Source organism: Cebus imitator, unplaced genomic scaffold (assembly GCF_001604975.1).
Source record: "Cebus imitator isolate Cc_AM_T3 unplaced genomic scaffold, Cebus_imitator-1.0 Scaffold588, whole genome shotgun sequence".
Classification (NCBI taxonomy): Eukaryota; Metazoa; Chordata; class Mammalia; order Primates; family Cebidae; genus Cebus; species Cebus imitator.
In genome coordinates this window covers 1-11,892 of record NW_016107903.1, presented here as the reverse complement: position 1 = coordinate 11,892, position 11,892 = coordinate 1, and the positions used below count along the sequence as shown (strand labels likewise).

General features: G+C 48.1%; 1 long non-coding RNA gene across 1 annotated transcript; it reads right to left on the bottom strand.

Annotated features, from left to right (window-relative positions):
* Positions 1-5,159: 5,159 nt before the first annotated feature.
* Positions 5,160-9,565, bottom strand: LOC119469175. Its single transcript, XR_005197994.1, has 2 exons — positions 7,122-9,565; positions 5,160-6,343 (listed from the first exon to the last, which is right to left on the bottom strand). It is a non-coding gene; the product is annotated as an uncharacterized LOC119469175 (long non-coding RNA).
* Positions 9,566-11,892: the final 2,327 nt, after the last annotated feature.

Here is an 11,892-nt window from a genome sequence, read left to right as displayed (position 1 = left end):
AGGGGTGGGGTGGGGTGTGGGACCAGCCAAGCCTGATCACCTGGCTCCCTGACTCAGAGTCTTTTTTTTTTTTTTAGTTGAACGGTCGACTCTCTCCCAGGTGTTCCAGTCGCCTGTTGAAAAGGCGCCAGAATCTGTGTGATTTCCTGTGCGGCGACTCACTGTGACAGCTGAAACAGCGGCGCTGAGATTCCTGGCAATTTTATTGCCCAGGAATCTCCTTGCCTGGCTCACTGTTTCAGTCCCCTTTTAAATCAGATTAATGGGTGATCTGCCTTCCCAGGGCTCCAATTGCCAGCTAAGAGGGCACCCGGACCAGTGTATTTTGTACGGAGAACCGCCGCAAAAGGGCGCCGGCAAAGCAGCCACGTTGGCCAAAACAGCCGCGCCGGCCAAAATAGCCATGCTGGCGACCCGTGGGGCTCCTCCACCTGGGAATCTCCTGGTCTGTGGGCAATAAAAATCCGTCTGGAAATGCGGCATCCACACACCCTCTGCACTTTCACTGGGAGCTGCAATCCTGAGCTGTTCCTAGTTGGCCATCTTGGGTCCTCCTGGGTTCCTTAATCAGAGTGTACAGGGGTTTGGCTATTTCACCATATCTGGGACTCCACAATTGGCAGAAACCAGTTATTCCCCTGTAACTGTTTTAAGGTTTTTGGACAGGGGAAGGCCAGTATGGGTTGGAGACATTCTCCATCAAGGGCCCGAGTGCCCTTAGATAAGACAAGCCCTAGATATTTTACCTCTTGCCTACAAAGTTAGGATTTTGCTTTGGAAACCTTATATCCACAGGTGGCTAGAAAGTTTAGGAGGTCCTGGGTGGCCTGCTGACACTGGGTTTCTGAGTTTGCAGTTAAAAGTAAGTCATCCATATATTGAAGAACCAGGGTACCTGGATATGAAAAATGACTAAGGTCCTGAGTTAGAGCCTGGCCAAACAGGTGGGGGCTATCTCAAAAGCCCTGGGGTAACACTGTCCAGGTGAGCTGAGAATTCTGGTCTAAAGGATCTTTAAAGGCAAACAGAAACTGGGAGTTAGGATGTAATGGAACACAGTAAAACGCATCCTTAAGGTCCAGGACTGTAAACCATTGTGCCTCACCTGGTATTTGCGCAAGCAAGGTATATGGGTTGGGTACAGCTGGGTATAAAGGGAATCACAGCTTCATTCATAAGCCTGAGATCTTTCACTAGCCTCCATTATCCATTAGATTTTTGTACTCCTAAAATTGGGGTGTTATACAGGTGTTATAGGGCTTCACTAGACCCTGAGTTTGAAGTTCCTTACAATATCCTGTAGCCCCTTTTTGGCATCTGGTCTTAGGGGGTAGTGTCTTTGGTAAGGAAAAGAGATGGGATTCTTCAGCCTTTTTTGAATTGGGCATGCATTCTTTGCCCACCCAAATTGTCTCTCCATTGTCCAAACCTCGAGATTATTTCCCTTCTTGAAATAATGGACAGCAGAGAGGGATTTCCTCCCTGACGATGTTCATATAGATAACAGCTCCTGCTCTGGCTAACAGGTCCCGCCCTAGTAAGGGAGTGGGACTTTCTGACGTGATGAGGAAGGCATGGGAGAAGAGTACATCTCCCCAGTTACAGCTTAGGGGCTGGAAGAAATATTGGGAGGCTGCTTGTCCTAGAATTCCTGGGACAGTTACAGACTTGGAGGACAACTGTCCAGGACAGGAAATCAAAACTGAGAAGGCCCCACCAGTGTCCGGGAGATTGACCTCTTGGCCCTCTATGGTCAGCTTTACCCGGGAATCAATGAGGGTGATGGCTTGTGCTGGCACTTGCCCTGGGCACCCTCAGCCCTGCTGTTGGGTCATCTGGTTAGCCACCTCAGGCCCTGGGAACCTTCATCCCCTGGGACAGTGTGCTTTCCAATGATCCCCTTGGCACAGTGGGCAAGGAGGAGGAGGTGGTCCATTCCTCTGGGGACAATCTCTCTTAAAGTTTCCCGGTAGTCTGCAGTAGTAGCAAGCTCTGCCAGACTGGCAGCCAACCCAAGCCTTTCTCTCTTCTGAGCCCCTTGGGTCTGCTTGCCTGAAGGCCATGACTAGGGCTGCGGCTTTTCTCTGGTCCCTCCTGTTCCTTTCAGCCTGTTCCTCCTGGTCTCTATTATAGAAAACTGAGGTTGCTAGATTTAGTAATTATTCTAGATTCTGTTCTGGCCCCAGGGCCATCTTCTGGAGCTTCCTCATAATGTCCACTGCTGATTGTATAATAAAGTTGTCTTTTAGTATTAGTTGACCTTCGATGGAGTCTGGTGACAGGGGAGTATACTTTCTTAAGGCCTCCTGTAACCACTCGAGGAAGGCTGTTGGGTTTTCTTCCTTTCCCTGAGTTACGGTGGAGAACATTGCATAGTTCATGGCCTTTTTCCTAGTTCACCTTAATCCCTCAAGTATGCAGGTTAATAGGTGTCTATGACTCCAGTTCCCCTGTTCTGAGTCAGGATCCCAGTGAGGGACCATGCTAGGAACTGCTTGTCTACCTGTAGGGAATCTATCCTCCTCTGGTGTCATTTGGTCATGTACTTGACTAAGATACCAGATGTCCTCAAACTCTTGAGCCACTGCTAGAGCAGCCTCTCTCATATTGCTGGTTAAGTTCCGACTAAGCAGTAACATGGTATCTTTCCAGTCTAATTCAAAGGACTGACCCAGGCCCTGCAGAACATCTGTGTACTTGTCGAGGTCATCTGAAAATTTTCCTAAGTCCACCTTGATTTGCTTTAAGTCAGAAAGTGAAATGGGGGTATGTACTTTGGTTGGACCAAATTCTCCTTCTACTTCCTATAGGCAGCAAAGCTGGAGCATCCTGGTAGCCTGAGGTGCCTTGGCCGCTTTGGCCTTCCCTGACTCCTTTTGGGTTATGGGAGCTGAGGAGACCTGGTCAGCATCGGTGGAGGGAGGAGTCACAGGGAGTCCTAAATATGGGGGTAGTCCTGAGGAGGGGCCAGTAGGGTATAGGTTACAAGCCTTACATAGCTGAGGATTATCCCTTAGAGAAAAGAAAACTTGCACATAGGGGACCTCAATCCATTTACATTCCCTCCTACAGAAAAGGTTGAATTGTAGAAGGGTGTTATAATTTATACTTCTCTTAGAAGGCCAGGTTTCTCCACTCGGCAGAGGGTATCATGGCTATGCTGTTTGGCAGAAAAAAATGAGCCACTTCTTCCTCAAAGATCGTGGGTCAAATTGGTAATTATCCAGGATACACTTTAAGGGTGATTTTGCCTTGGGAAGAGTAGCACCAATCTGAAGTTGAACACAGGGATGCCCGCATCCCTGGTTATTCCTTGCAACTGCTAGCCCTGGGACATCCCCCAGTTATAGCACCTTGTAGTTTTCTTGTGCCCTAGATGCATGATCATCTTCTGGCCCGCCCCCCCCCCCGCCACCCCTCCGCCATGTGCTGGGTTTTATCACACTTACCGATGTCATGGGCACATGCTCATTGTCTGAATGTCCTTATGGCCACCTTAAGGACATGGGGACTTCTGGAATTAGTGGCCCTGTACTAGCGCATCCTTGAAGAACTAGGCCAGTGAGTCTTGGGCAATGAATGGGTGCCAATATTCCCTAGCAAGAGGTCAATTAACATAGGCCTTACCATAAAACTGCCCTAAGAGGATAAACTTCTTGAGAGGGGCATCTAAACACAACAATCTTAAAGAAGGTAACAGCTGGCCACATGGCTGAGGCCAGAACTATGCCCTTGAGACCCGGGCCTTCCCCCCACCCCACTCTCCATCATAGGAATATGCCCTAGGGTTGTGGGGCCTGTAATTAACTATCTGAGTCTCAGACAAGGTCTGACTATGGTATTCTAGATGGAGAAGTTCTGCCATACAGAGAGCCAATCGTAGGCAAGACACATTATACATCATTGGACTCTGGCACCACGCGGTTGGATTGGGAAATTGTGGGTGACAACCAAAATGTCTTAGAGCCTCCCGTACCCACTGATAGACTCCAGCTCTGTTAGGACATAACCTAGCACTGCGGACTAAGGGAACTGGCCATGTGTACTGTAGGAGGTCCTCATAGGCATAAGCCTGAGGGCACCACGGGCAAGAGTCCCTGGACTGCCTTCCCAAGAGCCTGATATGTAGGAAATATCTTAGAGGAAAGAGCCAGAAACAAGTTTGCATTACAGAAATGTGGACCCAGGAGGTTGGGGCCTGAAAGGCTGGGCATGGCTCACATAGGCGGCTTTTTCTTTTTTTTTTTTTTTTTTTGAGACGGAGTTTCGCTCTTGTTACCCAGGCTGGAGTGCAATGGCGCGATCTCGGCTCACCGCAACCTCCGCCTCCTGGGTTCAGGCAATTCTCCTGCCTCAGCCTCCTGAGTAGCTGGGATTACAGGCATGCGCCACCATGCCCAGCTGATTTTTTGTATTTTTAGTAGAGACGGGGTTTCACCATGTTGACCAGGATGGTCTCGATCTCTTGGCCTCGTGATCCACCCGCCTCAGCCTCCCAAAGTGCTGGCATTACAGGCGTGAGCCACCGCGCCCGGCCATGCGGCTTTTTCTTAAGAGGTTTAAGTGGGCCCCCAACCTCGACCAGACTGAACTGGGCATTTGGGACTGCCCTTCCTCCTGCCGACCCTTGGCTTGGCCTAGAGAAAGAAAAAAAAGCTAGAAAGGGAAGCTGGTCAATGCTCCCAGTTCCTAAGAGCTGGGGTTTGGAGAGTCTGATCCCAGAAAGCCTGAAGCCTGTGTCTTTGGACCAGCAGCTGCTGCCTCAGCCACCCGGACCCAGCCACTGGCTGCACGGGGCCCCATGCAGGCCCAGCCACCTGGTGCTTTCTGCAGGCAACGCCCACCTGGCCTTGCCTCCGCTGTTACTCCTCACTGCCACCCCTGCACCCAGTCTTTATCTCCTTAACAAATTTAAAACAAGAAAAAAGACAGATTAGCAAGCAAAAGGGGTCCATTATCACTCACTGCTCTGGAGTCCAGTGTACTCCTGGCTGGCTTGCCAAAAGATGTAACTGGAGTGGGGGCATCCCAAAGATGCTCCCAGTTCCCCAATCTGAGGTTCTTAGCCTCTACTACCCCAAAGAATGGAGAAAAGGGGCCCTGGAGGCATGGTGAGTTTGCCGTTCAAATAAATATTGTGGACCTCAAGAGTTTTGTGGAGAAGTGATTTATTAGGCAGAGAGAGAGAAACAGACACACAGCTCCCACCCTGCTGTGGGAGGGGATCCAGAGAAGGAATCCATATAGAGAGGGAGCAGCAGGATTTTAACCCTTGAGTTATTCCCTCCCAATTCATGTTCTCATCCAAAGAGAGGAGTTCTTTCAAACTTCCTCTGGAGTGATTGATATTTGACTCTGATACCGGATTGGCTGCTTGGTCCACAACTTGGAGTTAGAGCCCCCTCCTCCCAGAGCTTTAGGTGGGCTTTTTGGACAAAGGAGCCCACCTGGATTTTTCTACCTAGCTCACACATAGGAAACCCAGACAAAGAACTTTATGTTCCTGGATGGAGGGGTGGAGCTGGGAAACTCCTGCCTTTGAAACTCCGCCCCTTGCTGACACGGGAAGAGTCCCTCAGTATGACTCCCCAGACTCCTTAGATAGGAATTTGGGCAAGATAAAAAAATCAGAGTTTAGTCCTCAGAAGGAAGAAAGGATAGGGAGGAAAGGGGGTCAAAGACTACCTACACTGGTTTTCCTTGAGCAAATGCCATAAGGCAAATTTGAACTTTTAGGCCATCTATTCAGGCTGCAAAGAACCCATAGTTTTATGCTTTTTTTTTTTTTTTAAACTCAATATCATCTCTACTTCAATTACCTATTCAAGTGATGGCAGAAAACATAACATTACTAGGTTCCTGGTAAACAAGGACAGCATGTCTTATTAAACACCATCATCCATTTCAGGATCCTCCCCATGTCTCACCCTGCAGGGCTGCTAAGTGCAGGGAGACAATACAGTGTTAGGATGTTGGAGGCAGGGCTGTGCAGCTGTCTGTGTGGCTGTCTGTGTAGAAGGGCCCCCCATCTCCAACCCCAAAGACATGGGTGTCCTCATGAGAACCTTGGTTGAATTGTCCATCTGAAATTTCCCACTGAAATGTCCTTACATGATGATTGAGACATCCAGGCCCACAGGGTCTGCTTCTCAGCTAACTCCCATGCCTATTCCAGAAAGACAGAATTTAGCTTCTCTATGATGTCACCCTGGAGCCACAGGACGCTCAGGCTACCTCAGGCTCTGCCCCAGACACACATAGCCTCTGAGTCCACTGTCCTGCACTGAGCTGGGGTGAAGGGTCTCTGGATCTTCACTGGTCTCCTGGGCTTCCAACCCCAGCACTGAAAAACAAGACACAGGCCTCCTCTGCTGTCATTTCCCCACCCTTATTTTGGGTGTCAACTGCCTTCCTTCTGCCTTCCCTGGGATTCAGCCACAGCATGCAAGAGCCCACACCAGGACCTGACTCTGAGGGGCACTCTGCCTCTTTCCTAGAGGAAGGCTTTCCTCCTTGGTGGGAAGGAGGGGACTAGGTGTATGTTCTTCTAAACTAGACTTATGCCAAAACCTTGAACTTTAGAAGTTAAAAAATATTCTAATTATTTTGTTTCTTTTTGTATTTCTATTGTGGCCTTCCTTTCCTGAGGCACAAAGGCCAACTATGAACTTGGAAAGGTTATGGGAAAAACAAAGGGATTGCAGGGTAAGTCATACAAGGCCAGATTACAAACGTGAAAGGCCCTATGACCTAAGAAAATATGGCATTCTACATCCTGTAATCCAAAATAAAATCCGCATTTAATAAAACAGCATTGACTATAAAATAAATGTAAAAAATTCCAACTGGCCAGGTGCAGTGGCTCGCACCTGCAATCCTAGCACTTTGAGAAACCAAGGCAGGAGGATCACTTGAACTAAGGAGTTCAAGACCAACTTGGGCAACATAGTAAGACCTTTTCTCTATTAAAAAATATATTTAAAAAATATAACTCCAAACCTGATTTTTCAAATCAGTCCTGATTTTTCTGCTTTTTTTGTGTTTGTTTTATATCATATTCCTTCAAAAAAGAATGACCTTCCTCATTCAGCACTGGCACTGAAGACACAATTCAAACCCACCTGTTAAGGGTCAAAGGAACCAAGTTGCAGAGTCCATAGGGTTACTCCTTTATTTTCAATGCCTGACACTCAGTCTGCTGTAAAGTACAGGAGTCACACAAGACCAAGCAGCTCTTTTGCTGAGACAGATCACTGACGCAGCCAGAGGTGATGGTTGGGAAGGCAGAAGGAAGGATGACTGGTTCTTGGAGCCCAGTTTTTGTCTTCCTGGTAACCAGGCTGGATCCAAGAAGCTGCAGCATATGTCAAAAACGTATTTAGCTAGATATTGCTGTGTAATAAACCACTCCAGAACTCCATGGCATGCAGTGCTAAGCATTTATCATGCTCCTAAGCTTACAGATAAGTTGGGCTTTAGTGCATTGGGCTGGGGGAGGCTGGAGTAGGCTCTACTCTACTTTCTGTCGCTCTTCAGAGGCCATGGGCTAACCAGGGCATGTTTTTCCCATGTGGTGGCAGAAGCCAGAGAAGGATGAGCAGAAACATGAGTTTGCGCTCAGGCTCAGAATTGGTACTGAATGACTCCCACCCACCAGGCACTGGATGATAACTGTACCCAGGCCAGCATTAGCAGCTAGCTTAGCCACCAGCACCCTCTGCAGTTGGCTCTCCTGCAGCTGTGCCCCTGGCAGCTATGTCTGATGACCCAGATGGCAACCACTGTAACTGGTGTGGCTGTGGGCTCTGCTGTCGGGCACACATTGAGTCATGCTATCAGAGTGGGATCAGTGGAGGAAGTAATGCTGGGGCCACAAGGCCCAGCATCACTTACTAGGAACCTCAGACTGAGCTGCACAGCAGCGGCAGCCTTGCTTCTGTGAGAGGAGTTTTTGGAGTGTGCCAGAACCAGGGTGACATAAAGCTCTGTGAGGGTGCCAGTGAGGTGCTGAAACAGTGCAGACTTGCAAGTGGATTGGCCTGACCAAGAAGTTCAAACTGGGGAAGTGGAAAATCAGCTCTCACGACCAAGTTAATTTAGTATAAAACTGTAATTGACAATGAAGGTATAAAGTGTAACCACCAGTTAAACTTCTGTCTTTCACAGCTTCCTTGCTTTGCATTGCAGTGGAAGAGGGTGTTCGTACTGTGTAGCATTTCATTAAGATGGTATAGAATTTGGGGCTGGGCAAGTGTTTGTGTGGCCAACACAACTGGCTGTTGTGATTTTGTTCTTTACTTAGAATATTGTCTTCCAAAAAAATAAAGGGGCAAAAAGTTGAATATATCTACTCTTATAGAAAGGAGGTAAAAAAAATTAACAAAAAATACCAAACTAGAGTCAGGAGTTGGAGATTCTAATCCCTGCTCTGTCTGGAATGAGTTCTTCAACCTTGTGCAAATCATTTCTCAGTGGGCCTCAAGGTCATTTGTGAAATGGGATGACGGGGTTAGATGAACTCTATGAGGCTTCTGATTTCACTTTCCTCAAATTCTAGATATAGTCACCCCTTCAGTTGCTGACAGGCAGATTCCATTTCTAGCAGCCAGTACTACCAGTGCTCTCCCAGCTTCCACTGGCTGAGCCCTTTGAAAGGCACATGCTCAGTGCATGCCATTTGCTAGTGTGGACAGGAGCCAAGCCCTGGGACATGCCAAAAACATTCTAAGTTCTTATCCTTGAAGTTCAATAATTTTATAGGATATGCCTAGGAGTATGTCCTTATTTGTAGCTCCCCCTTGGAACTCAGTGGGCCATTTTAATCTGCAGACTCAAGTATTTTTTCAAACCTGAGTTTTATGAATTAATTTTCCTCAATTATTTTTATGATTATTTCCTTTACTCCCATTATTTCTTTTTGTACAAATGCTCATGACTTTATCTGCTAAGCCTCTTATCTACTCCATCAATTCTAGTTTGCATTTTTGTTTCAAATTTTGATATACTTCTTCCTCTTGGTCTTCCAGCCTGTGAGTGACTCTCAATATTACCATGCCTTTATAATTTTTCCATCAAACTTTCAAATTCAGAAATTTTTATATTAGTTCCCCAAACAAAACCTTGTAGTTATGCCTTCTTGTTTCTGCCAGTTTGGTCTTGGTGAATGGAGGGAGGTCTGTTTTCTCTGGCAGCTCACTTTCATCAGGGGCTACTGGTCCATCCATCCATTCAGAAACACTTGTTGGGCCCTGTTCCAGGGGCTGAGAACACAGCACTGAGCCCAACACAGTGGAAACCCCACTCTCTCTCCTGGAGCTTACACCTGTTGGAGGTGTTCTTTGCTTTCTTCCCTCATGTGTTGGGAGTTCCTTTGGAGCTTTTCTTTTGCCTATCCTTGGTTCTGTATGGTTGGAGGGTAGATCCTCATGCAGCAGCAAACCACTGGTTGTCAGGGGCCTGCAGACTGCATCTATGGCCAGCATTGCATTAACCAGAATGCTGCTGTCCCTCAGTCACTCCAGAGTCAGGAAGATCCGTTGGTACTGAGATGTATGAAAACACACACACACCCCACCCCTTTACTCCCCATGTCCCAAGCCTCCTTATTGTTCCTCTCTCTCTCACCCAGCTTAAAGGAGACAATGTCCTACATCTGTCCTCCTTGGAGATCCTGACAGTCTGTGGACATATGGACAGTCCTAGGCCCCTCCCATGTGCTGGACCTGGCAACCATTTAGTTTGGAAGAGGTTGGTGATGGGAAGTTGTGTGGGAGGGAACATTAAAAATGTCCTCAGGCTGCCATCTTTACCCTCCAGTGCTTTTCAAGACAGGTTTGGCCAGGCACGGTTATACACACCTGTAATCTCAGCACTTTGGGAGGGAAGTGGGAGGATCACTTGAGCCCAGAAGTTCAAGACCAGTCTGGACAACAGTGAGACGCGCCACCCCCCACCCCCCCCCCCGCCAACCATCTCTAAAAAAATTTAAAAATTAGCCAGACGTGGTGGTGCACACCTATAGTTACCAGGTACTTGGGAAGATCGCTTGAGCCCAGAAGGTCAAGGCTGCAGTGAGCCGTCATGCACTCCAGCCTGGGCAACAGAGTGAGACCATGTCTCAAAACAAACAAAAAACGGCTTTAACAGGCCCTGGGCCTACTTTCAGCAGATCTTCCTAGAGTTCACTCAGTAGGGTGAGTGTTGGGACTGAGATCCACAGGTTGGCTGTGAGACTGAGCTGATCCCATTAGTATTCTGGAGCTAGACTTTGGGAGTTCCAAATAAGAGGAGGTCCACCAAATAGTTTCTTAGTTTCCTCCAGCACACACACACACACACACACACACACNAAAAAAAAAAAAAAAGAGTCCCAGAATGTTTATACCTTTTGATTGAGTTGCTTTCCTTTTTTAGTTTTTTCTTGAGACAGAGTTCTCACTCTGTCACCCAGGCTGGAGCGCAGTGGCGTGATCTCGGCTCACTGCGGCATCTACCTCCCGGGTTCAAGGGATTCTCCTGCCTCAACCTCCCGAGTAGCTGGGATTACAGGCGCCCACCACCACACTCAGCTAATTTTTTGTATTTTTAGTAGATACGGGGTTTCCCCATGTTGGCCAGGCTGGTCTTGAACTCCTGACCTCAGATGATCCTCCCGCGTCCCTGTCCCAAATTTCTGGGATTACAGGTATGAGCCACTGCACCCGACTTAGGTTGCTTTTCTTCTAGGACTTAAACCTAAAGGCTTCGTTAGAAATTTGCAGGAATGTCACTAAAAAGGAGTGAACTATTGACCCATGCCATAATTTGGATGAATTTCATACATTAAATGAAAGAAGTCAGACTGAAAAGGCTGTACACTGTAGGATTCAATTTGTATGACATTCTGGTCAAAGCAAAACTTTATTTTTATTACTATTATTTTTTCGAGATGGAGTCTCACTGTGTCTCCCAGACTGAAATGCAGCGGCTTAATCTTGGCTCACTGCAACTTCCACCTCCTGGGTTCAAGCTGTTCTCCTGCCTCAGCCTCCTGAGTAGATGGGATTACAGGCGCCCGCCACCACACCCAGCTAATTTCGTATTTTTAGTAAAGATGGGGTTTCTCCATGTTGATCAGGCTGGTCTTGAACTCCTGACCTCAGGTGATCCGCCCACCTCAACCTCCCAAAGTGCTGGGATTACAGGTGTGAGCCACCAAGCCCTGCCTATCACAAATATTAAGAAAAAAAAAAATTAGAAAAACGAAACACCACAAGGGAACCGTGGTCTGTGGTGATGGTGTCGGGGCATTTGTGCCACACCCATCAAATGGTAACATTAACTAGTGCAGTTCTTGGTTATACCTCAATCAGTTATACACCGATTATACCTCAATAATGTGGGTTAACAAATAAATCTAACTCGGCCCTGGGCAGTTGCTCATGCCTGTAATCTTAGCACTTTGGGAGGCCGAGGTGGGTGGATTCGGTGAGCTCAGGTGTTCGACACCAGCTTGGGCCACACAGTGAAACCCCGTCTCTACTAAAATACAAAAAATTAGCCGGGCACAGCGGCACACTGCTGTAATCCCAGCTACTCAGAAGGCCGAGGAGGGAGCATTGCTAGAACCTAGAAGGCAGAGGTTGCAGTGAACCGAGATTGTGCCACGGCACCCCAGCCTGGGCAGCAGAGCGAGACTCCATCTCAACTCACTCACTCACTCAAATGGCTTCAGCAACAGAAGTGTGGTAGGGAGGGGGGAGTGCAGGGGTTGGGGCTGCGAGGCCTCCAGGCCCGGGGCCCCTGGTCTCCTGACACCCACCTGCCTGGGCTCAGTAGGGGCCTGTGTTTCACGACCCCTCCTGGTGACAGGCGACATAGCAGCTCCCCCACTGCAGGCTTCCCCCCCCCCCC